Raw genomic sequence first — 23,806 nt, forward strand, 5'->3', positions numbered from 1 at the left:
CATAGAGAACTGTGAAGCTGACAATAAGGTGAAATAGTTAAATGCTGCCTCTGATTACATAATCACAACATTCTCATGCAGCAAATAAAAACAGTACCCAAATCATTAACTTTAGTGGGGGAGGTCTCTTCTAATATTGAAAGGAAATATACCTTTTAAACAGGTAAATACTGGGCAATTTCAAACATGCTTTTAGTTGCTTAAAAAAATCCTTTGGCTAAATCAGACCTAATGACATTTCTTTCACCTGTGTACAAATATAGTAATGATATGGAGTTTGGAAAAAGGAAATACAGGCCGTTCTTCATAACCAGGAAACACTGTATCCTGGAGGTTACTTTACACTAACACAGCATTCAAAAATCATTCTTAGATCATAGTCACTTCCTTACTTACACATCACTCCAAATATAATGGTAAGTAGTGCTTCTGGTTTTTAAAAAATTAACACAAACACTGGCCATTTTTCTAGCTGAAGAATAAAACTGAACGCAACAGTTGGTTCACAATTAAGTGTGTGAATATATATTTTTTTCTGTCCTTCTAATTTCAGTAAATGCATTTACTGTAGAAAATCATATGTCTATGTAATAATTTCAGAAAACATAAATCTGAATCATTAAAAATGAAAAGTGTCTGGTTAAGCCCTTGGGTCTGATGACTATGGTGAAATAGTCACATAACACAGGCTCCTATGCTGCAAACATTTTAATGATTATTTTTGAGCATACACTTAGGAAATTTTTTTACTTCAAACTGCAACAAGTTAAATAAATGTTTATAATATACAAAGAAAATACAACCAAAAGTAAAACTTGCTTTAAGTCACTTAGACCAGTGTTTCCCCCCTTTAATATATCTTTATTTTTGAGCTGCACAAACACATCTGCTGCCATCTGTTATTCAACAGAAGGTTGTTTAATTCCCATTCCTTTGTGTGGGGTCCAACATTTTCGTTAGAGTTGAGTTCCACCTTTAGTGCCTTATGGTCTGAGAAGGTACAAGGTTAAATTTCCATTCTTTTGATTCTGTTGATATTTGTTTTGTATCCCAGGATATGATCAATTTTGGAGAATGTTCCATGGGGTGACGAGAAGAATGTATATTCTTTATCTTTGGGATGGAGTGTTGTATATGCGTCTATCAAGCACAGTTGCTCTGGGGTCTCATTTAAATCTCTTATATCTTTGTTTAATTTCTGTTTAGAAGATCTGTCCAGCTCTGTAAGAGGAGTGTTAAAATCGCCTGTTATTATGGTATTATCGGATATCATATTGCTCAGACTGAATAGGTTCTGTTTCAAGAATCTGGGAGCATTTAAATTGGGTGCATAAATATTTAGAATTGAAACGTCTTCTTGTTGTATTTTTCCCTTGACCAATATGAAGTGACCATCTTTTTCTTTTTTGACTTTAGTTGCTTTAAATCCACATGTATCTGAAAATAAGATTGCAACTCCTCTTTTCTTCTGAATTCCATTTGCCTGAAAAATTGTCTTCTAATCCTTGACTCAGAGGTGTGTTTCTTGCAGACAGCAAAATGTATGGCTTGTGTTTTTTAATGCAGTCAGCCAATCTATGTCTCTTCAGTGGGGAATTCAAGCCATTAACATTTATTGAGATAATTGATAAGTATGGTAGTATTCTATTCATCTTGTGAGAGTCCATTGCTTAGTTTTATCTTTTGCATCAGTGTGGAAGTTAGGTTCTGTCCTTTAATTTCTGAATTCTTACGTTGCTGCTGATCCATTGTGATGGTCAGTGTGTAGAACAGGTTGAAGTATTTCCTGTAGAGCTGGTCTTGTTGTGGCGAATTTCCTTAATGCTTGTATATTTGTAACTGATTTGATTTCTCTGTCAATTTTAAAGGTTAGCTTAGCAGGGTACAGAATTCTGGGCTGGAAATTGTTCCGTTTAAGTAGATTAAAGGTAGATGACCATTATCTTCTTGCTTGGAAAGTTTCATTAGTGAAGTCTGCGGTCACTCTGATGGATTTGCCCCTATAGGTCAACTGGCATTTACTCTTGGCAGCTTGTAGGGTCTTTTCTTTTGTCTTGACTTTGGACAGGTTCATCACAATGTGTCTTGGAGAAGCTCGGTTGGAGTTGAGGCGACCTAGGGTCCGATATCCCTCTGAAAGGAGTGTGTCAAAATCTTTGGTGATATTTGGGAAATTTTCCTTTATAATATTCTCTAGTATGGCTTCCATTCCTCTGGGGCATTCTTCTTCCCCTTCTGTGATTCTTATAACTTGTATTTTGGAATGCTTCATAAAGTCCCATAATTCTGACAATGAACGTTCTGCTTTCTCTCTCTTCTTTTCTGCCTCTTTTACTATCTGACTTATCTCAAGAACTTTGTCCTCTACCTCTGAAATTCTTTTTTTTTTTTTTTTCTGTAGAGACAGAGTCTCACTGTACCGCCCTCGGGTAGCGTGCGTGGCGTCACACGGCTCACAGCAACCTCTAACTCTTGGGCTTACGTGATTCTCTTGCCTCAGCCTCCCGAGCAGCTGGGACTATAGGTGCCCGCCACAACACCCGGCTATTTTTTTGTTGCTGTTTGTCCGGGACTGGGTTTGAACCCGCCACCCTCGGCATATGGTGCCCTACTCACTGAGCCACAGGCGCCGCCCTACCTCTGAAATTCTTCTGCGTGGTCTAACCTGTTACTGATAATTTCCATTGTGTCTTTAAGTTCCCTAATTGACTTCTTCAGTTCCTTCAGGTCTGCTATATCCTTTCTGTATTCTTCATATTGTTCATTTCTTATTTGATTCTGCTTTTGGATTTCCTTTTGGTTATTTTCCACTTTATTACCTGTTTCCTTCATTGTTTGCATCATTTCCTTCATTGTTTTCATCATGTGTATTCTAAATTCCCTTTGTGTCATTCCTAACATTTCGTTTTAGGTGGAATCCTCTGCAGTAGCTACCTCATGGTTCCTTGGAGGGGTTGCTCTGGACTGGTTCTTCATGTTGCCTGGAGTTTTATGCTGATTCTTCCTCATGAGTGATTTCTTTTGTGTGTTTTCTTGCCCTAATTTTCCTTTCACTTCCTCTTGCTCTTTAAGTTCCTGTGCCTGTGGACTAAGGTTTCAGCGAATCCTTTTGGTACAGGACCAGAAGGATGAGAAGGTTGAAGAGCAAGAAGGGATAAAAGAAAGAATAAGCAAGCAAGAAAGAAAAGAAAATACAGAAAGGAGAGGGAGGTTTGTAAAAGGGAATATTGACAAAAAGAAGAGAGGAACAGAGAGAGGGAGACAGAGCAATATAGATGTACAGTAGGGTACTTTGACACAACCTTAAAAAATCCCCAACCTCTGGGGGTGCCCCGTTGGGTGGATCCCTTGAGGTCAGCTGCTCTTTGCTAACCTGATGAGACCCGGTACTCCACCTCCACCAAGTAGAGAGGAAAGACAAAAATGCTATAAATCAAACCAAACAAGCAAACAGAAAAGTTTATGGGTTGAAATTGGGTGAAAAACCTAATAATCGGGGTAGAAACACTAGCAAAAATGAAGTTCTAATTATTGACAAAGGCAGCAATGGATATTATATTTAAACTAGAAAAATGGATAAAGAAAGGAAAGAACAGAAAAGAAAAGAAAAAAATCTGTACAGAAAAGGTTGAAATTAAAAGACAAAACAATGACAAAATAAAAACAAACTAACAACAAAAATACAACCAAAAACAAAGCAGTATATGTATCTTGTTGAATGTTTTCTGGGCAACAGGTGGTCTTCTGGGGTATGAGATGTTAACCACAATGCCTTTAAGACTGTAGCCTTCCACTGATTTCTCAAACCCCACAGGGTGGAGACCCTAAATCTCTCTTCAGCCCTTTTAAAAGGCACTTTAAACTTCTAAATTTGGCTAAGTAGAAGCTTTCCCAGGAAAGTGCTTGTCGCTGGGATCACTGCTTAAGTGGCTATCCACTTACCCAGTGTGCCAAAACTGGTCTCACTCTGCCCCCGAGGGTTAAAGCTGTAAGGCGGCTCAGTCCTTGCCTTAGGCTGCTCAGTCACTAGGTCACTAGCTCCCGCCCGATCCTTGCTCTGCGACCCTGAGGGTGGAGCTTGCCAGGGCAGTTCGCTCACAATGGGTCCCTGTGGCCCAGAGCTGAACACTATTTGCTACATCCGGCTCAGCGGCTTAGTCTGGGGCCTTAGACAATGCCCAAAGTTCTCCACACTCCTGCTCAAGCTCTCCCCAAGGCAATTCAACCGAGTGCCAAGTCCAAAAACACCAAAACAGTTCAGAGGTAAGGCCTTTCTGGTTTGCAGTCTCACTGCTGCTGTACTTATAGCTGCCGGCGGGATTAGACCAATTGAACACACAACCACTTTCCAGTTTTCCACTGTTTTTGTCTTCCTCTTGGGGTCCAGAAGTCTCTCGCTGACTCCCTTTATCCTCAAAGGGATGATTATAGGCATTTCCCACCAGCCAGAAATGCCTGGAGTCTTATCCCCCCAGACTCACGGTTCCCAGTTGCAGGGAAGCTGTTACTTGCCCACCATCTTGCTCTCACTCCTTTTTTTTTTTTTTTTTGAGACAAAGTCTCACTTTATCACCCTCGTCACAGATCACAGTAACCTTTAACTCTGGGCTCAAGCGATTCTCCTGCCTCCGCCTCCCAAGTACCTGGGATTACAGGCGCCTGCCACAATGCCCAGCTATATTTTTGGTTGCAGCCGTCGTCGTTTGGTGGGCCTGGGCTGGTTTTGAACCTGCTTCTCAGGTGTATGTGGCTGGCACCTTAGCCGCTTAAGCCACAGGCGCCGAGTATTCCTACTGGATATTTAAGTTCTCTGTTTGACTCAATTTCTTAAGCTCTACCATATCCTTTCTACATTCTTCATATCTTTGTCCATTTTTGGGTTCTGTTTTGGATTTCCTTTTGATTATTTTCCATTTTCTTGTCAATTCCCTTTATCGTTTTTGCCATCCATATTTTATATTTATTCATTTATTTATTTATTGTTTAAGACAGAGCCTTGCTTTGTTGCCTTTGTTAGAGTGCTGTGGTATCATAGCTCACAGCAACCTCCAGCTCTCGGGCTTAGCCAAGTCTCTTGCCTCAGCCTCCTGATTACCTGGGACTACAGGCACCTTCCACAGGCTTTTTTTTTGTTGTTGCAAGTTGGCTGGAGCCAGTTTCAACCCTGTCACCCTTGGTCTATTGGGCCGGTGCCCTACTCACTCAGCCACAGGTGCCGCCCTGCCATCCATATTTTAAATTCCCTTTCTGTCATTTCCATTAATTCTTTATAGGTAGAATCTTCTGCACTAGCTACCTCCTGAGCCCTTAGGAGCGGGGTGTCGCTCTGTTTTGATTTTTCTTGTTGCCACAATTTTTCTGTTGGTTCCTCCTTGTGTGTTTTCTTCTTTTTCACTTCCTTCCCCTACTTTTTCTTGTTACTATCTACTTTACTTTAAATTACCTATCTCTGAGCTTAGATGTTGAAGTAACGTTTTGGTATAAGGCCAAAAGGAAGAGAAGGGTAAACAGTGAGAAGGAGGCAAGAAAGAAGACAACAAAGAAAAAAGGGGGGAGGGGCGAAAGGAAAGAATTAAGAAAAGAGGAGAAAAAGGAGAGATAAAGAGGAATAGGAGAAATGGTGGCATTTGAAAGGGTGCTTTGATCCACACCCATAACTCTAGGACTTTAGGGGGCCGAGCTGGGTGCGTCCCTCAAGGTCAGGAGGTCTTTGCCAGCCTGGGCAAAAGCAAGACCCCCACCTCTGCCAAATATAGAAAAAAATCAGCAGTATGTTGCAGTGGGGATATACTGATACCGTCTTTCCAAAGGCTGAAGCTAGAAGGATATCCTAGTCCATGAGCTCATTGCCTCCTTGAGCCAGACCATAATCATGAACCCCCAGCCCTCAGCCAAATGGAAAAAAATAATAAAAATAGATACAGATAATTAAAAGTACAGTTATAGATGACGAAGGGGGAAAGGGATATCTCTTAGTTGTTGTATTAGAAATTTATATGGGAAACATGAGAAAAGTAGAAAAATCTCTATGAAAAGAGAGAAAAAAAGGGAAACAAGAAAAAAAATAAAAGGGGCTGAAAAACTGTAATCAAAATGGAGATGCCATTGCTATTGAAGAAATTAAAAATGGAAAAATAAAACTACAATTAAATTAAACCAAAGGAAAAATACAACAACAAAAACTATGTAAAAAAAATTGAGAACAGGAGCAAAAAAATGAAAAAAAAAAAATATGTGTGTGTGTGTGTGTGTGTGTAGTATATTTCCTGGACACTAGATAGTGCTGTGATGTTAGGAGACAGTGAACATACATGTTGGTTTTGCTGAATGAGATGAGGCCTGGAAGCTACTGTCTAGTTGCAGAGGAGACCTGATCCTATCTTCCTTATTTATTTGCCTTTAATCAGGTCTTGGTGGTTTTGTCAACATTTGGTCCCTGTGGGAATAGGTCCTGAAGCTCTTGCCAGATTTCTTAGGATGCACATCAAACAGTGACCTCTGACAACAAAGTGCCCTTCCTGGGCATTAGGGGGCCATTCAGGGGCACCCCAAGGATGGTTGCCTAAGCTGAGGATGTACACTAGAGCCGGCCACACAGTAGGACTCTGTGGACTGTTCCTCCGGCGTGGCCTTCCCACAATGATGGTATCCTGCTACTACCCAAGTCTATGGGAGATCCTGGCTGCTGGGTGCTGCCTCAGCTCTCTCGCCCTTCCAAGGCAGCTCCTGAGAACAGCTCAGTCTAAAATCCAAAAACTGCATGACATCCCTTTTCTGTTTATAGTCCTTCATGGGAGGACCGTCTGGCTGGCCTCTGCCCATACCTGAGCACTTGCCTTCTGTGCAAGTTCTCTTAGCTACAAACTTCCTTGTTGGCTTCTGGAGTCCTGCTGCTTCACTGTGCCCCTGGAGTGAAGTTTCTAGGTATGTTCTCTGAGCCAGAGGTGGCTGGAGTTCTTTTGCCACTCATGACGGGTATTTTAAAAAGTTTTAAAAGTTTTTAAAAGTTTAAAAAGATCCATATTTTAAAAAGTTTTAGGAGGTTGTCTTTGGTTTACAGCATACATTTAAAAATAATCTGAGTTTATCTAAATTTTTTTTTTTTTTTTTGAGACAAAACCTTAAGCTATCGCCCTGGGTGGAGTGCTGTGGCATCACAGCTCACAGCAACCTCCAACACCTGGGCTCAAGCGAGTCTCTTGCCTTAGCCTCCCAAGTAGCTGGGACTACAGGTGCCCGCCACAACGCCTGGCTATTTTTTGGTTGCCGTCATTGTTGTTTGGTGGGTCTGGTCTGGATTCGAACCCGCCAGCTCTGGTGTATATGGTTGGCAGCTTAGTGGCTTGAGGTACAGGCGCTAAGCCTATTTTCAAGTACTTTACTACTTCACCTGTAGTTCAAATAATGTCATAGTGTGTTCCTAGTCCTTTCCTCTTTTCTTTTGTGTTGTGACACATTTCACTTTTACACATGCCAGATATACTTAATACATGTTACCACTTTAAACAGTTATTGTTTAGAGCGATTAGAGATACGAAAAATAAAAGATTATATATTTATATTCATTTTGTAGGTGCAAGGTTTTTACCTTTACATACTCCTTCTGTCTGAATAACTTCTTTTAATATTTCTTATAGTGTGGGTCTGCTGGTAATGAATTCTCTGTTTCTGTCTGTGGAAAGGCTTTCTTTCTTTAATTATGAAGGATATTTTCAATGGATATACAGTCCTGGGTGGGCAGTTTTGGCTAAGCACTTTAACATTCTCACTCCATATCTTACAAAGTTTCTGATAGGAAGTTTATTGTAATTCTTTTTATTATTATTATTGTCATAGCTGTGTACATTAATGCGATCATGGGGCACCATACACTGGTTTTATAGACCGTTTGACACATTTTCATCACAGTGGTAAACATAGCCTTCCTGGCATTTTCTTAGTTATTGTGTTAACACATTTATATTCTACATTTACTAAGTTTCACATGTATCCTTGTAAGATGCACCGCAGGTGTAATCCCACCAATCACCCTGCCTCCATCCATCCTCCCCTCCCTCTCCCTCTTCCCCCTATTATTATGTTATAACTGGGTTATAGCTTTCATGTGAAAGCCATAAATTAGTTTCATAGTAGGGCTGAGTACATTGGATACTTTTTCTTCCATTTTTGAGATATTTTACTAAAAAGAATATGTTCCAGCTCCATCCATGTAAACATGAAAGAGGTAAAGTCTTCATCTTTCTTTAAGTCTGCATAATATTTTATGGTGTACATATACCACAGTTTATTAATCCATTCATGGATGGATGGGCACTTGGGCTTTTCAGCAATTATGAATTGGACTGCAATAAACATTCTGGTACATATATCTTTGTTATAATGTGATTTTTGGTCTTCTGGGTATATACCTAGTAGAGGAATTATAGGATTGAATGGCAGATCTATTTTTAGATCTCTAGTATATACCTAGTAGAGGAATTATAGGATTGAATGGCAATTCAATTATGAATTGGACTGCAATAAACATTCTGATACAAATATCTTTGTTATAATGTGATTTTTGGTCTTCTGGGTATATACCTAGTAGAGGAATTATAGGATTGAATGGCAGGTCTAGGAATTATAGGATTGAATGGCAGGTGTTCTCCAAACGTCTTTTCAAAAGGAGTGTATTAATTTGCATTCCCACCAGCAGTGTAGAAGGGTTCCCTTTTCTCCACATCCACGCCAACATCTCTGGTCTTGGGATTTTATGATACGGACTAATCTTACTCAAGTTAGATGATATCTCAAAGTAGTTTTGATTTGCATTTCTCTGATGATTAAAGATGATGAGCATTTTTTCATATGTCTGTAGGCTGTGCACCTGTCTTCTTCAGAGAAGTTTCTCTTCAAGTTCCTTGCCCAGCCTGCGATGGGATCACTTGTTCTTTTCTTGTTAATACGTTTGAGTTCTCTGTGGATTCTGGTTATTAAACCTTTGTCGGAGACATAACCTGCAAATATCTTCTCCCATTGTGAGGGCTGTCTGCTTGCTTTACTTACTGTGTTCTTGGCTGTGCAGAAGCTTTTTAGTTTGATCAGGTCCCAGTAGTGTATTTTTGAAGCTGCTTCAATTGCCCGGGGGGTCCTCCTCATAAAATACTTGCCCAGACCGATTTCTTCAAGGGTTTTCCCTGCACTCTCTTCTAGTATTTTTATAGTTTCATGTCTTAAGTTTAAATCTTTAATCCAGTGAGAGTCTATCTTAGTTAATGGTGAAAGGTGTGGGTCCAGTTTCAGTCTTCTACAGGTTGCCAGCCAGTTCACCCAGCACCATTTGTTAAATAGGGAAACTTTTCCCCATTGAATGTTTTTAATTAGCTTGTCAAAGATCAAATAACAGTAAGTAGCTGGATTCATCTCTTGGTTCTCTATTCTGTTCCAGACATCTACTTCTCTGTTTTTGTGCCAGTACCATGCTGTTTTGATCACTATCGATTTATAGTGTAGTCTGAGGTCTGGTAGCATGATTCCTCCTGCTTTGTTTTTATTTCTGAATAATGTGTTGGCTATTCGAAGTTTTTTCTGATTCCATATTGACAGTGGAGCTTTAATAGGGATTGCATTAAAATTGTATATTGCTTTGGGTAGTATGGACATTTTAACAATGTTGATTCTTCCCAGCCATGAGCATGGTATATTTTTACATTTGTTAAAATTTTCAGCTTTTTCTTTTCTTAGAGTTTCATAGTTCTCTTTATAGAGATCTTTCACGTCCTTTGTTAGATAAACTCCCAAATATTTCATCTTCTTTGGCACTACTGTGAATGGAATAGAGTCCTTGACTGTTTTTTCAGCTTGACTATTGTTGGTATATATAAAGGCTATTGATTTATGAATGTTGATTTTGTAACCTGAGACACTGCTGTATTCCTTGATCACTTCTAAGAGTTTTGTAGTAGAATCCTTGTTGTTTTCCAGATATACAGTCATAGCATCTGTGAAGAGCGAATGTTTGACCCTATATGGATCTGACCATATTTGGATACCCTTGATCGCCTTTACTTACCTAATGGCTAAATCTTCTGTTACAATGTTAAAGAGCAGTGGAGACAATGGGCAGTCTTGTCTGGTTCCTGATCTGAGTGGAAATGATTTCAATTTAACTCCATTCAATACGATATTGGCTGTGGGTTTGCTGTAGATGGCCTCTATCAGTTTAAGAAATATCCCTTCTATACCAATTTTCTTAAGTGTTCTGATCATGAAGGGATGCCTGATATTATCAAAAGCTTTTTCTGCATCAATTGAGAGAATCTTATGGTCTTTGTTTTTTAATTTGTTTATGCGCTGAATTATACTTATAGATTTACATATATTGAACCAGCCTTGAGACCCTGGGATAAAACCGACTTGGTCAAGATGTATAATTTGTTTGATGTGTTGCTGGATTCTGTCTGTTTGGATCTTGTTGAGTACTTTTGTATCCGTATTTATTAGTGATTGTTGCGTGACCCGAGACGCGAACGAGCAGCAGCTTTGCTGTAGGTGTAAACTCGCTCCTATAATTATTAAGTCAAGAAACAGAGTATACACCATGGGATGGCATATAGCAAAGTTCTTTATTCCAAGTTTTAGTTTTATACTCTTCCAGTCACGTACACACCTCATCCATTATCTATTAGCTGAATTTTAACTTGAAAGGAAATATTTATCATATCAATGTAACCACTTGTGTAGTAAATCTCTTCCTCTAAACAGTGACTAGTTTTCCGAGCAGGGCACAAAGACGAAAACAGCTATAGGGGAGCAGAGTTAATAGAAGAATATCTTCAAGCATTCACTCAGTTTAGTCAGTATGAAGTAATGACTGTGTCCTTCCTTCAGGGCAGAGCACCTATAGACCTCTGACAATATGTTGTTAACATATGTCAACCCTCTGGCCCGTATCTCTGAAGAAGGGCGGCATGCCCTTGGATCTCAGGCTTCACGGGGTGTACTGCTTCAGAGAAAAGGCCTAAGGAATTTTTACAATTCCAAAAAAGCCTAACTCTGTGAGTAACCCAGAGGGGTCCAAGCCTCTTAAGCCTCTGGAAGAAAAGCATGTCATTTTAAACTCACACTGAATTTACTTTATGTGCTTGATGTAGGATAAATTTATTTCTAAATATTATCCTACAGTGATATTGGTCTATAATTTTCTTTTCTTGTTGGTTCTTTTCCTGATTTGGGGATCAGGGTGATGTTTGCTTCATAGATCATGTTGAGTAGTCTTCCTTCTTTTTCTACATTTTGGAACAGGTTGAGTAATATAGGTACTAGTTCTTCTTTAAAGGTTTGGTAGATTTCTGACGCGAAGCCATCTAGTCCTGGGCTTTTCTTTTTAGGGAGGTTTTGTATGGTTGATGCTATTTCAGAACTTGATATTGGCTTGTTCAACATTTCCACTTGATTCTGGCTAAGTCTTGGACGGTGACGTGCTTCCAAGTATTGGTCAATTTCCTTCAGATTTTCATATTTCTGAGAATAAAGATTGTTGTAATATTCATTAAGGATTTTTTGATTTTCTGAGGAGTCTGTTGTTATTTCTTCTTTGTTGTTTGTAATTGATGAGATTAGAGATTTTACTCTTTTTTTCCTGGTTAGGTTGGCCAAGGTTTATCTATTTTATTGACCTTTTCAAAAAACCAACTTTTTGATTCATTGATCTGTTTTATAATTCTTTTGTTTTTAATTTCATTTAATTCTGGTCTAATTTTGGTTATTTCTTTTCTTCTACTGGGTTTGGTGTTGGAATGTTTTCCTTTTCCAGTTGCTTGAGATGTCCCATTAAGTTGTTAACTTCCTCTCTTTCCATTCTCTTAAGGAAGGCTTGCAGTGCTATAAATTTCCCTCTTATAATTGCATTTGCGGTATCCCAGAGGTTCTGATAATTTGTGTCTTCATTGTCGTTTTGTTCCAAAAATTTGGCAATTTCCTTCTTAATCTCATCTCTGACCCAGCTATCATTCAGCATAAGGTTATTTAACTTCCATGTTTTTGTGTGAGTATGCAGATTCCTGTTGTTACTGGGTTCAACTTTTATTCCATGGTGGTCCAAGAAGATGCAAGGAATAATTTCTATTTTTTTAAATTTGCTGAGGTTAAACTTGTGCCCTAAGATTTGATCGATTTTGGAGTATGTTCTGTGGACTGATGAGAAGTATGTGTATTCAGTTTTGTTGGGATGAAACGTTCTGTAGATGTCTGCTAAATCCAAATGTTGGATGGTTAGGTTTAAATCTAAAATTAATTTGCTCAGCTTCTTATTGGAGGATCTATCCAATACTGCCAGAGGGATGTTGAAATTTCCAACTGTTATGGAGCTGGAGGAAGTCAAGTTGCTCATGTCTGTTAGAGTTTCTCTTATAAATTGAAGTGTATTCTTGGTGGGTGCATAAATATTAATAATTGAAATCTCATCATATGAGTATTGCCCGTGACTATTCTTATCCTTCCTTACTTTTGTTGGTGTAAAGCCTGTTGTGTCTGCAAATAGAATTGCAACACCTGCTTTTTTCTGATTACCATTTGCCTGAAATATGGATGACCGTCCTTTCACCCTGAGTCTATATTTATCTTTTAAGGTAAGATGTGACTCTTGTATGCAGCTAACATCTGGCTTGAGTTTTGTATCCATTCAGCTAACCTGTGCCTCTTTAGAGGACAGTTTAAGCCATTCACATTAATGGAGAATATTGATAAGTCTGGTAAGATTTTGTGTATCGAGTTTTTTGAACATCCAGTGGACATTTTTAATCCTTTCGCCACTGTGGAAGTTGGAGTTTCATCAAAAGTTTCTGAATGAGTTTTGTGGTAGAGGATTGGGCTGGTCATTATGGAGGATATGTCTGAGAATATCCTAAAGAGCTGGTTTGGTTATGGCAAATTTCTTCAACATATGAATGTCATTAAAGTATTTAATTTCTCCATCATAAATCAAACTCAGTTTAGCTGGATACAGGATCCAGGGTTGAAAGTTATTTTGCTTTAGCAGATTAAAAGTCGATGACCATCCTCTTCTGGTTTTAAAAGTTTCAGCAGAGAGATCTGCAGTCATTCTAGTATTCTTCCCTTTGTAGGTAATGGATTTCTTACGTCTGGCTGCTTTCAGAATTTTCTCCTTCATATTAACTTTAGTGAAGTTAATTATGATATGCCTGGGGGATGTCTTTTTTTTTTTCTACCAGACTTTGGCTGGTACAGAAAACAGCATATATCCAACTGCTGAGTAGTGTAGCTTTTGGTATCTAAATGTGCTGTCACTGCAGGGCTAGGACCCTGTTTCCCCGAAAATAAGACAGTGTCTTATTTTAAGGTGTGCTCCCAAAGATGCACTAGGTCTTTTTTTTTTTTTTTTTTTAAATCATAGCTGTGTACATCAATATGATCATGGGGCACCATACACTTGTTTCATAGAATATTTGACATATTTTCATCTCATTAGTTGACATAGCCCTCCTGGCATTTTCTTAGTTACTTTGCCAAGACATTTATATTCCACATTTGCCAAGGCTCACATGTACCCTTGTAAGATGCGCCACAGGTGTGATCCTTTCAATCCCCCTCCCTCTACCCACCTCCCCCCTCCCTCCCCCTCGGGGGATGTCTTATTGGGATTGAGTTGTGCTGGGGTTCTGAAACTGTCTGCTACCTGAATTTCAGAATCTCTTGGCGTGTCTGGAAAATTCTCTTTCATAATTTCATGGAGAAGGGCCTCTTTGCCTTGCGAGGCCACTTCATCACTTTCAGGGATTCCAATGAGGTGGATATTAGCCTTCTTTGAATTATCCCAGTGCTCTCTGAGAGAATGATCCATTTTTGCTCTCCATTTCTCTTCCTCTTTGAGAATTTGGGAGCGTTCAAGGGCTTTGTCGTCAATGTCAGAAATTCTTTCTTCTGCTTGCTCCACTCTGTTACTGAGGGATTCTGCTGTATTTTTCAGATCTTTGAGGGCTGCTAATTTTTGCTTCAGTGTGTCAAGATCTTTGGTGGTTTTGTCTTTAAATCTGTTAAATTCTTGAGATAACCTTTGAATTTCTCCTCGAATTTCCAATTCCGACTTTTGAATTGCTCCTCGAATTTCTAATTCCAAGTTTTCCTCCATTTTATTTATCTTGTTTGTAATCCAAATTCTGAATTCGATTTCTGACATCTCAGCCAGCTGTTTATGAATGGGATCTTCAGTTACATGTGCCATATCTTTCCTTGTAGCATTTCCATTTTATTCCATCCATCCATCTGTTTATTTGAGACAGGGCCTTACTTTGTCTCCTGGGCTTGAGTGTGTCATCATACCTCAGATAATCCTCTTACCTCAGCCCTCCTGAGTAGCTGGGACTATAGTTGTGTGCTTCCATGGCCAACTAATTTTTTAAAAATTATTTTAGTGAGGCTTGGTGCTCGTAGCACAGTGGTTACTGTGCCGGCCACATACACTGAGGCTGGTGGGTTTGAACCCGGCCCTGGCCAGCTAAACAATAATGACTACTGTAACAAAAAAATACCTGGGTGTTGTGGCAAGCGTGTGTAGCCCCAGCTGTTTGCGACGCTGAGGCAAGAGAATCACTTAGGCCCAAGAGTTCGAGGTTGCTGTGAGCTGTGATGACATGGCACTCTACCGAGGGTGACATAATGAGACTGTCTGGAAAAAAAAATTTTATTTTAGTGACAGTATCTTGCTCTTGCTTAGGCTGGTCATGAACTTCTGACCTCAAGAAATTCTCCTTCCCTGGCTTTCCAAAGTACTAGGATTACAGGTGTAGGTCACCATGTTCTGGCCTTCCATTTGATTGTGTATGATTTCCATTTCTCTCTGAAATTACCTACCTGAATCTTTCATAGTGTTTCTACTGTATTAATCATGTTTTACATTTTCTGTGTAGTTGTTCCAAAGTTGCGTCATATATGAAGCTGGGTCTGATGATTTCTTTGTCTCTGCAGGCAGTGTTTGTTTTTACTCTGTTTTGTGTGTTCTGTAATTTTTTGTTGAAAGGTGAATGTTGCATACAACAGTTGCTACAAGGTAAATATTTGATATACTTGTAGCAAACTGCAAGTTTCTTTTTGCTGGTTCATTTAAATTTGTGTTAATTTATTCAGAGGTTCGGGTGTGTTTGATCTTTATTATTGATGTGGTTACTAGAGTTAATATTGGCATGGGAACCCAGTTTTCCTTGTAATGCCTTCTGCTTGTCTTCCTGCTTAGCCTTGGGTTTTCTCTTTGTGCTTGTTTCTGTTTCAACTCTCTCAGCTTTATTCCATTGTTACTATTTTACTCAAAATTTGTTAGCCTGGCAGTGAAGGGTGAGAGGAATTCTGGGTTGTTCTGATTAAGCCTCAGATTTATGCAGTTTCTCAAATCCAGGTGTTGGGGTATTGCCTTCACAAGACTTCATTACCTTCCCTTCTTTCTTTTTCCCCAACTGCAGTATTCAACAGTGTCCTTAGGCTATGGTTTTTAAAGCCCTTTCCCCTCTGGACATTAAGGCTATTGTTATTTTAGACAGCTAGTGACCATGAGTTTGGGTAAATATTGGGTTTTAGCCTTCCTTTCCTGCCCATATCTATATGGAGATTCTACCGTGGTATAGGCATGGATGAATTCCTCCTCTCTTCTTTTAGACAGGGAAAACAATGAAAAAGACCTTGGCTGGTTTGCCATTGTCTGTGCTGTTCCCCTCGTCAAGCTCTACAGGGTTGTTGATAGAGGGGTTTTCTCTGCTTTCTCCTTGATTCTCCCCTGTAGTTAGAAAGCCTATTGAGGTCACTGAGGAAAAAAAAAAACCCACTTGCAGACGGGAACTCTCCTATGATTGCAGCCCTCAAGGACTTCACACTCTGATGCTAGTAGCCACAGTCAGTCTTCAGCAGTTTGTCAGAAATTTTGGCAATAGAAATTTCTGTTGCCAGAAATTTTACAACATGAAAGATTAGATATGTAATTTCAGAGAAAAATGGAAATCATAGAGAAGAATCAAATGGATGGCCAGGGCATGGAGGCTTACCTTCCTACCTTCAGTGGGATTCTTCCAGGCTGTTAGTACTATTTTCTTTGGTCAGAGAGAAGGCTTTTAGGTACCTGTCCAGCCTCAGCTGTGGTTCCATCTCTGTTGGAGTAGAAGAAATCTTAGTTGAGGGGGAAAAAATGTGATTCTTTCTACTTTTTGCTACCCTTTGGCTGGAGAATCTACCTGTAGCATTTCAGCCTTTTTAATATTTGTGAGACTTGCCTTAGGGCTTAACATATGGTTAGTTTTTGTAAGTGATCTTTTTCTTCTTGAAAGAATATTTATTTTGTATTTGTTGGGTGACTGGTGTTATATTAATATCTATTTAGGTCCAATTTGTTAATCATGTTATTCAAATCTGTATTTCTAACACCTACTTTTTGGTCATTTGTACTCTCAACTAGCGAAAAAGGTATTAAAAATTTCCTTATTTATGATTATGGATTTTTTTGTTTCTCTTTGTAATTCCGCTAAGTTTTGCTTTATATATTTGGACGCTGTGTTATTACATGCATACAAATTTAAGATTATTATATCTTCTAGTAAATTATAGTTAATTCTGTAAATTATTATTTTATTAATTTTTTTGCGTTAAAGTCTAGTTTGAATACTAGAAATGTTGGTGGAAGATGAGGCCCACTGGAGAGAATGAACACACAAACATGATGTTTAAAAGAGGAAGGGCTTTATGTGAGCCAGCAGAGTCACGGCACCGAAGAATTCAAAATGGCTGTGCTCCCAACTGGCTCAATCTTCTCCTTTTTATCTGTAGTCAAAAAGTTCAGCCCACGGGTACCTTTCTCACTGATCAGTTTGAATCAAGCTGGAGAAGTCAGCTCCAGCTTTTACAGAATTATGGGCTTTTACAGAAGTGGAAGCAAGTGTTCGTTTCTAGGTCCCAAGATGTTAAGTTTCTAAAAATTTCTAAGAGCTGAGTCACCAGGGAAGACCTTGCAGGAGTATCCGTGTGGTCTCTTTGAGAAGACCTCTGTTCTCTTCCTCACCCTTTTTAAACAAGGGGCCAGTTCATTGTCCCTCAGACTGTTGGAGGGCCGGAGTATAGTTAAAAAAAAAAAAAAAACAAACTATGAACAAATTCCTATGCACACTGCACCTATCTTATATTGAAGTAAAAAAACAAAACAGGAACAAATATAATCATACAGCCTCATGTGGCCCGTGGGCCATAGTTTGAGGACCCCTGTCTTAGACCTAACTTTTTCCAGGTATCTGCTCTCATTAACATACCCAGAGCAGGTTTCTTTTTGTTTATGTTGGTATGACTTTCCCATACTTTTAACTATTTTCTCTATTTTTAAGTGTGATTCTTGTAAATACCACAATTACTGGTTTTTAATTTTTTAACTTTTTATTTTTTTAATTTTTGAAACAGAGTCTCATTCTGTTGCCCAGGGTAGAGTGCCAAGGCTTCAGTCTAGCTCACAGCAACATCAAACTCTTGGGTTCAAGTGATCCTCCTGCCTCAGCCTCCCAAGTAGTTGGGACTTATAGGTGCCTGTTATAACGCCCGGCTAATTTATCTGATTGTAGTAGAGATGGGGTTTCACTATTGCTCAGGCTGATCTTGAACTCCTGAGCTCAAGTGATCTTCTGACCTTAGCCTCCTAGAAAGCTAGGATTATAGGCATGAGCCACCTCACTTGGCCTGACATCTTACATATTGATTTTTATGTGTTTTACTTACTCCATAATCTTGTTTTCTTATCTTTTTGGGATCTGAATATTTTATTTTATTTATTTTATCTTTTTTGAGACAGAGCCTCAAGCTGTCGCCCTGGGTAGAGTGCTGTGGCATCATAGCTCACAGCAACCTCCAACTCCTGGGCTTAAGCGGTTCTCTTCCCTCAGCCTCCCAAATAGCTGGGACTACAGGCACCCTCCACAACACCTGGCTATTCTGGGATTATAGTTGTTGTTTGGCAGGCCCAGGTTGGATTCGAACCCACTAGCTCTGGTGTATGTGGCTGGTGCCTTAGCCACTTGATCTACAGGCGCTGAGCCTGATTTGAATATTTTAATGTTTTTCTGTTAGTATAGTAGTTCTTCACTAGAGTAACATAGTTACCAATTACCTGTTTGCCATTCCAGAGTGAAATAGTCTATGCCCTGTATAGTATGTACTTGTTTTTTTAAAAAAAATAATAGTATAGTACATGGCTGGGTGGGGTAGTTTTGGTTTAATTCTGGCACTCTGGGAGGCTGAGGCCAGAGGATCCCTTGAGTTCAGGAGTTTGAGATCAGCCTGAGCAAAAGTGAGACCCTGGGCTCGGCACCTATAACTCAGTGGCTAGGGCACTGGCCACATACACTGGGGCTGCTGGGTTTGAACCCAGCCTGGGTCTGCCAAACAACAATGACAACTACAACAAAAAAATAGCCGGGTGTTGTGGTGGGTGCCTGTAGTCCCAGCTACTTGGGAGGCTGAGGCAAGAGAATTGCTTAAGCCCAAGAGTTTGAGGTTGCTATGAGCTGTGACACCATGGCACTCTACCGAGGGTGACATAATGAGACTCTGTCTCAAAAAAAAAAAAAAAAAAGTGAGACCCCGAGTCTTCTAAAACAGAAAAATTAGGCAGCATGGTGGTACATGCCTGCTACTCAGGAAGCTGAGGGAGGAGGATCGCTGTAGCCTAGAAGTTTGCGGTTACCGTGAACTATGCTAAGACCATGGCATTCTCGCCTGGGCAATGAAGTGACACTCTCAAGAAAAGGACAAATAACATAATATATACATGGTTCTATACTTTGAATTTTTATATAAATTAGTATAATTAAAAAAAATCCTTGCAGGTTATGTGTTGCTTTTATACTCTTTTTGGACGATATCAGACTCTTGAAACTCTATAATTCTGTTTGCTCAATCCACAACACATTATTCCTGTAATAATTCAGTCTTTTTTGCTATATCTCTCTTAACTCGAAACAGAGTGTATCTCCCTCTTGGTGGGTTGTGGGGTGGGACTGATCAACTAGATAATTATTTAGGGAAAACTAAGCATATGGTAACAGATGGAAAAAGCCTCTGTCATCCAAAAAAAAAAAAAAGTGAGAGAAACTGTGACTTATTTTTTTTAGATGTCTGAAAAGGAAAAACTTGTTGACAGCATGAAAATAGCCTTGAATAGCAAACACTGGTCATAATAAGATCTTTACTAAAGACTGTAGGAAAAGAGATTTCAAAAGAATCCAAGGAAAGATAGATAAGCTTTCTTGGGTAGTTAAAATTTTTCCACTTTACTGTGCTGTAAATGATGTGTGAGAGGAAGGAAAAATGAAATTTTATAGTTGTAAAATCTTGAATGGTCTATCGAGCCTCTTTACTGGACCCCAGACTTGAGAAATATTTAAGAAAATAAACAAAAACAACAATATGATCAACTGAGCTCTTTTAGGTCCAGAGGAACTAGGGACATCTTACCAAAATTGGATACAAGAAAATAACTCTCACACAGACTAGAGAGAGCCAATGAGATTTGTTAAAAAGCAACAAAAGTCTTTTGAGCTAAATAAAGCATGCGTGGTGTTTTATTGTGGAAATAAGATACAAGAGGATGAATTGGGTGATTGTATGTTTAAGTAAATTTCCAGCTAATAACTACAAGTATCAGTTTTATTAGATGCTTTTTCCAAGATTTATTATGATAATATGAGGAATTTCTGTTGACTCTTTAGTACTTTTTTGTGTGCTCACTCTTTTCCATTTAGTTTCTTATGACCCATTCCTCTCCACAGCTATGGGCTCAGCTCTTTCTTATCACCTTTTTCTAAATTATTACAAGTTGCTTACCAGATTTCTCTGCTTATAGTCTTTTCCTCTTCTAATACATTTTACATGCCTCTAGATTATTAGTCCCCAAACATCCTATATAGTCTCAAAATCCTAAAATGGCTCTTGTCTACTATGTCAAGTCAAAATTTTAGTCACTAGACCTTTTTTGGCCTTAGCTTTTCAAATATAAATTGGGAGTAACCCTTTCTTGAAGGGTTATTGTGAGCGTTAGAGATAGTATATATAAATCACTTCAGTGCAGTTTAACGCCAAACATATATAAGCACTCAATAAATAATTACCCAACATTTGAAGCCCTCTTTAAATTCCCAGCCTTGTCTATTCAGTGTTATATTTCTTCTACTCAGAAATATATATCTACCAGGATGGTCCATTGGGCCTCTTTATTAGACCCCAGACTGAACTGCATTTACTGCTTTTTGGCTGGAAATCTTGGCCTGTATCTTTCTGCGTGTTCATCCATCTTCTTGTTCTTCAGAGCTCAGTAAAAGCCTATTAAAAATATATATATACACACACACACACACACACACACATTTAATTTTAGGTTCATATGTGGGTATTCATGATTAGTTTACATTACTTGAGTTTGTAAGGTAAAATCCAAGTTGCAGTTGAGTCCTTCACCCAGGAAGTGTGCTGTATTACCCCTACATTGTTCCCGTTAGGTGGAAACTTACCAGCCCACTCCTTCCTTCCCCACTTTGTGAATTTATTTTTATTTTATTTTATTTTTTTACTTTTTTGAGACAGAGTATCTCACTATGTCGCTCTTGGTAGAGTGCTATAGCATCATAGCTCACAGCAACCTCAAACTCTTGGGCTTAAGCAATTCTCTTGCCTCAGCCTCCCATGTAGCTGGGATTATAAGGCACCCGCCACAATGTCTAGCTTTTTTTTTGTTGTAGTTGTCATTGTTGTCTTTAGCAGCCCTGGGCCAGGTTTAAACCTGCCAGCCCCAGTGTATGTGGCGGGCGCCCTAACCACTGAACCTTCTTGAATTTAATTGTGTTTTTCTCTTGTGTGGGTATGTAGTTGACATGGGATGCTTGCTTTTCCATTCTTGAAATACTTAGGAGAGTGTTCTCTAAATCCATCCAGGTAAATACAAAAGATGCGATGTCTCTATCTCCTTTTATGGCTGAGTAGTATTTAATGGTATAAATATGCCACAATTTAGTAATCTATTTATGGGTTGATGGGCATCTTTGCAGTTGTGAATTGAACTGCTGTAAACATGAGTGCACATTGTAGTAAAATGATTTTTCTTCTTCTGGGTAGATACCTAGTAACAGGATTGTGGGGTCAAATGGGAGATCTATTTTAAGTTCTTTTGGAGAATCTCCATACTTCTTTCCAAAAAGGCTGGACTAGTTTGCAATCCCACCAACAGTGCATAAGTGTACTCCTCTCTCTATACCCATACCAGCATCTGTAGCTTTGGCATCTTGTGATGTGGGCTATTCTCATCGGGGTTAGGTGATACCTTAAAGTGGTTTTGATTTATATTTCTATGATGGTTAGGGAAGGTGAGCACTTTTTCATGTCTTTGTTGAAAAGCCTCTTCTTTTTTCATCAAGCTTTCCCAAGCAAATCCAATCCTAACTGATCTTCTTTACTTCTAATGGTAATTTCAGTCATCCTTACACACGTTAGCAGTTAATTATGCTGTTTTCCTATGTTTCAATTAAGTAAATCTTACGTTGTACCCTGGATTGTGACTTCCATGAAGGCAGGTCTATATAATGCTGGGTATATAGCAGATGTCTCCGGACTACTTGTTTAATTAAATTGCTTCTTTGGTAATGGCGGTTAGAAGCTCATTTTCCAGGGAAAATACTAATTTTTGTGCTTCTCACTTTTTTAAAATTTATTTTTATTTTATTTATTTATTTTTTTGAGGCAGAGTCTTACTTTGTCACCCTTGGTGCCATGGTGTCATAGCTCACAGCAACCTCAATCTCGTGGGCTCAAGTGATTCTCTTGTCTCAGCCTCCCGAGTAGCTGGGACTGCAGGTGCCTGTCACAATGCTCAGCTGTTTTTTAGAGATGGGGGCTCACACTTACTCAGGTTGGTCTCAAACCTGTGAGCTCAGGTAATCCACTTGCCCCGGCCTCCGAGAGTGCTAAGATTACAGGTCTGAGTGACTGTGCCTGGCCTTGCTTCTTCACTTCTCAATTGTACATGGTAGACATGGTTTTTAGAGTTGCCTTTGACTATAAAATTGCAGATAAGGATTTGGAAGCTACTTGAAAAAATATTTACTCATAAAAATTGTAGTGCTTTCATGTGTTTGTTTTACATTTTATGTTAACATTAAGATTAGAAGTAATGCAATGCCCATTCCTTATTCATTATGATAGTGTTAAAAATATTTATTGCTATCTTGGACATTTTCCACTTTCTCTCTCCTTTTTATTGGAGACAGAGTCTTACTTTGTCACCCAGAGTGCCGTGGCATCATATCTCACAGCAATCTCAAACTCTTGGACTCAAGTTATCCTGTTGCCCCCACCTCCCACGTAGCTGAGACTTCAGGCGCCTGCCACAGTGCCAAGCGATTTTTAGAAATGGAGTCTTGCTCTTGCGCATGCTGGTCTTGAACTCCTAAATTCAGGCAATCCACTCGCCTTGGCCCCCCACAAAGTGCTGTGATTACAGGCTTGAACCGCGGTTCCTAGCCTCCACTTTCTCTTTAAATACTGATAAGTTAATATTCTTTTTTCCCAAAATATCGTCTTTCTTGATAATTGTTCTTGATTACATTTCAGAAAAATTAGAAAATACTAAAAGGTACTAGAAAAAATTACCATACTCTACCAGTGAGCGATAAGGACTGTTGACACTTTATTGTTTACATTTTCAGTCTTCTCTGTACATCTGTGATAAGTTTCCCCTTCTAAATTTTTGACTTCGTAATTCTTATTGTTTGTTTTTCAGTTTTTCCTAAAAGGATTCTTGTACACCTTAGAAGTGCTTGAGGAAGAGTGATGAAGGCAAGTATCTAACTCTTCATTGTTAACCAAAAACTTTGGTCACTACATCTATCAAAAAATTCAAAAATTGGAAAGAAAAAGGGAGAAAAGAATGTGTATATAATTTGGTATGGAGTACCCTCCTAAATGTTTGATGGGGTTTAAAAATGTAATTTTTTTCAGTTATTTCTGATATTATAGAATAGCTTGTTTCCTGAATGTGAACTAAAGGCATATTATGTCTTTTTAGCAAACTGTGGTGGAGAAATTAATTTTTGAAAATTCTGAGAATTTAACAAAATTATTTTAAATGGCCGATCGTAGGTTGGCTGCTTTATTTTTCCCTCTTTCTCCACTTTTCTCTCCTTCCACCTCTTTTCTTTTTCCCATGTCCTTTTGCTTCCTTTTCTCTTTCCCTCTGGTTTACTTTTATTAATAAGAACATTACTTTCCAGAGAAACTGAATGAATAAAAAGAGAAGCCAACATTTCCTTTTTACCAAACATACTTGGCTTTGTAGTTGAATTTGTGTTAAATCAGGGATCTTAATATTAGTTAACTGGAGAATTTTATAAACTGGAAAGTTATTTATTCCTTTGAGCTTTACTGACATATAAAAGAAAGTAGATATACAACTTTGAGATTATTGAAATCCTTAAATGCGTTCTTTACTGTCAGCAACTTTAAAGAGTAAATTATTACAACATTACCATCTTTGGTATTTTTCGCATAGCATTTGATCTTCCTTAATATTTGGTATATATTGAAAGGGGGCCTTAAAGATTTTCTACTGGCCTATAGGAAATTTTAGTAACCTTCAAAGTCCTGACCATGTTTCTTGGTGTTGCTGTCACAGCAGTAATGCCGATGATAGCTACAAGTGTCAGCGCCAGATTACATTTTATAATTAGTGCAATAGATTGTTTTTCAGAACTCTTATTTTAAAACTTGATGTTTAGAGCTCAGTGTAAGTTTCTTTAGGGCTCCA

General features: G+C 38.7%; 1 protein-coding gene across 9 annotated transcripts in view; it reads left to right on the forward strand.

Moving 5' to 3' along the window:
* TMCC1 (transmembrane and coiled-coil domain family 1) overlaps positions 1 to 23,806 on the forward strand; it is a 272,181-nt gene that overhangs the window by 73,944 nt on the left and 174,431 nt on the right. For 8 of the 9 annotated variants that reach the window (XM_053599170.1, XM_053599166.1, XM_053599167.1 and 5 more), the window contains one exon: positions 22,784 to 22,843. The gene's annotated coding sequence lies outside the window, so the exon portion shown is untranslated. Of the gene's footprint in view, positions 1 to 5,195; positions 5,213 to 22,783; positions 22,844 to 23,806 lie in introns of those variants that run through there. The other variant, XM_053599174.1, reaches the window with a different exon arrangement.

Source organism: Nycticebus coucang, chromosome 8 (genome assembly GCF_027406575.1).
Source record: "Nycticebus coucang isolate mNycCou1 chromosome 8, mNycCou1.pri, whole genome shotgun sequence".
Classification (NCBI taxonomy): domain Eukaryota; kingdom Metazoa; phylum Chordata; class Mammalia; order Primates; family Lorisidae; genus Nycticebus; species Nycticebus coucang.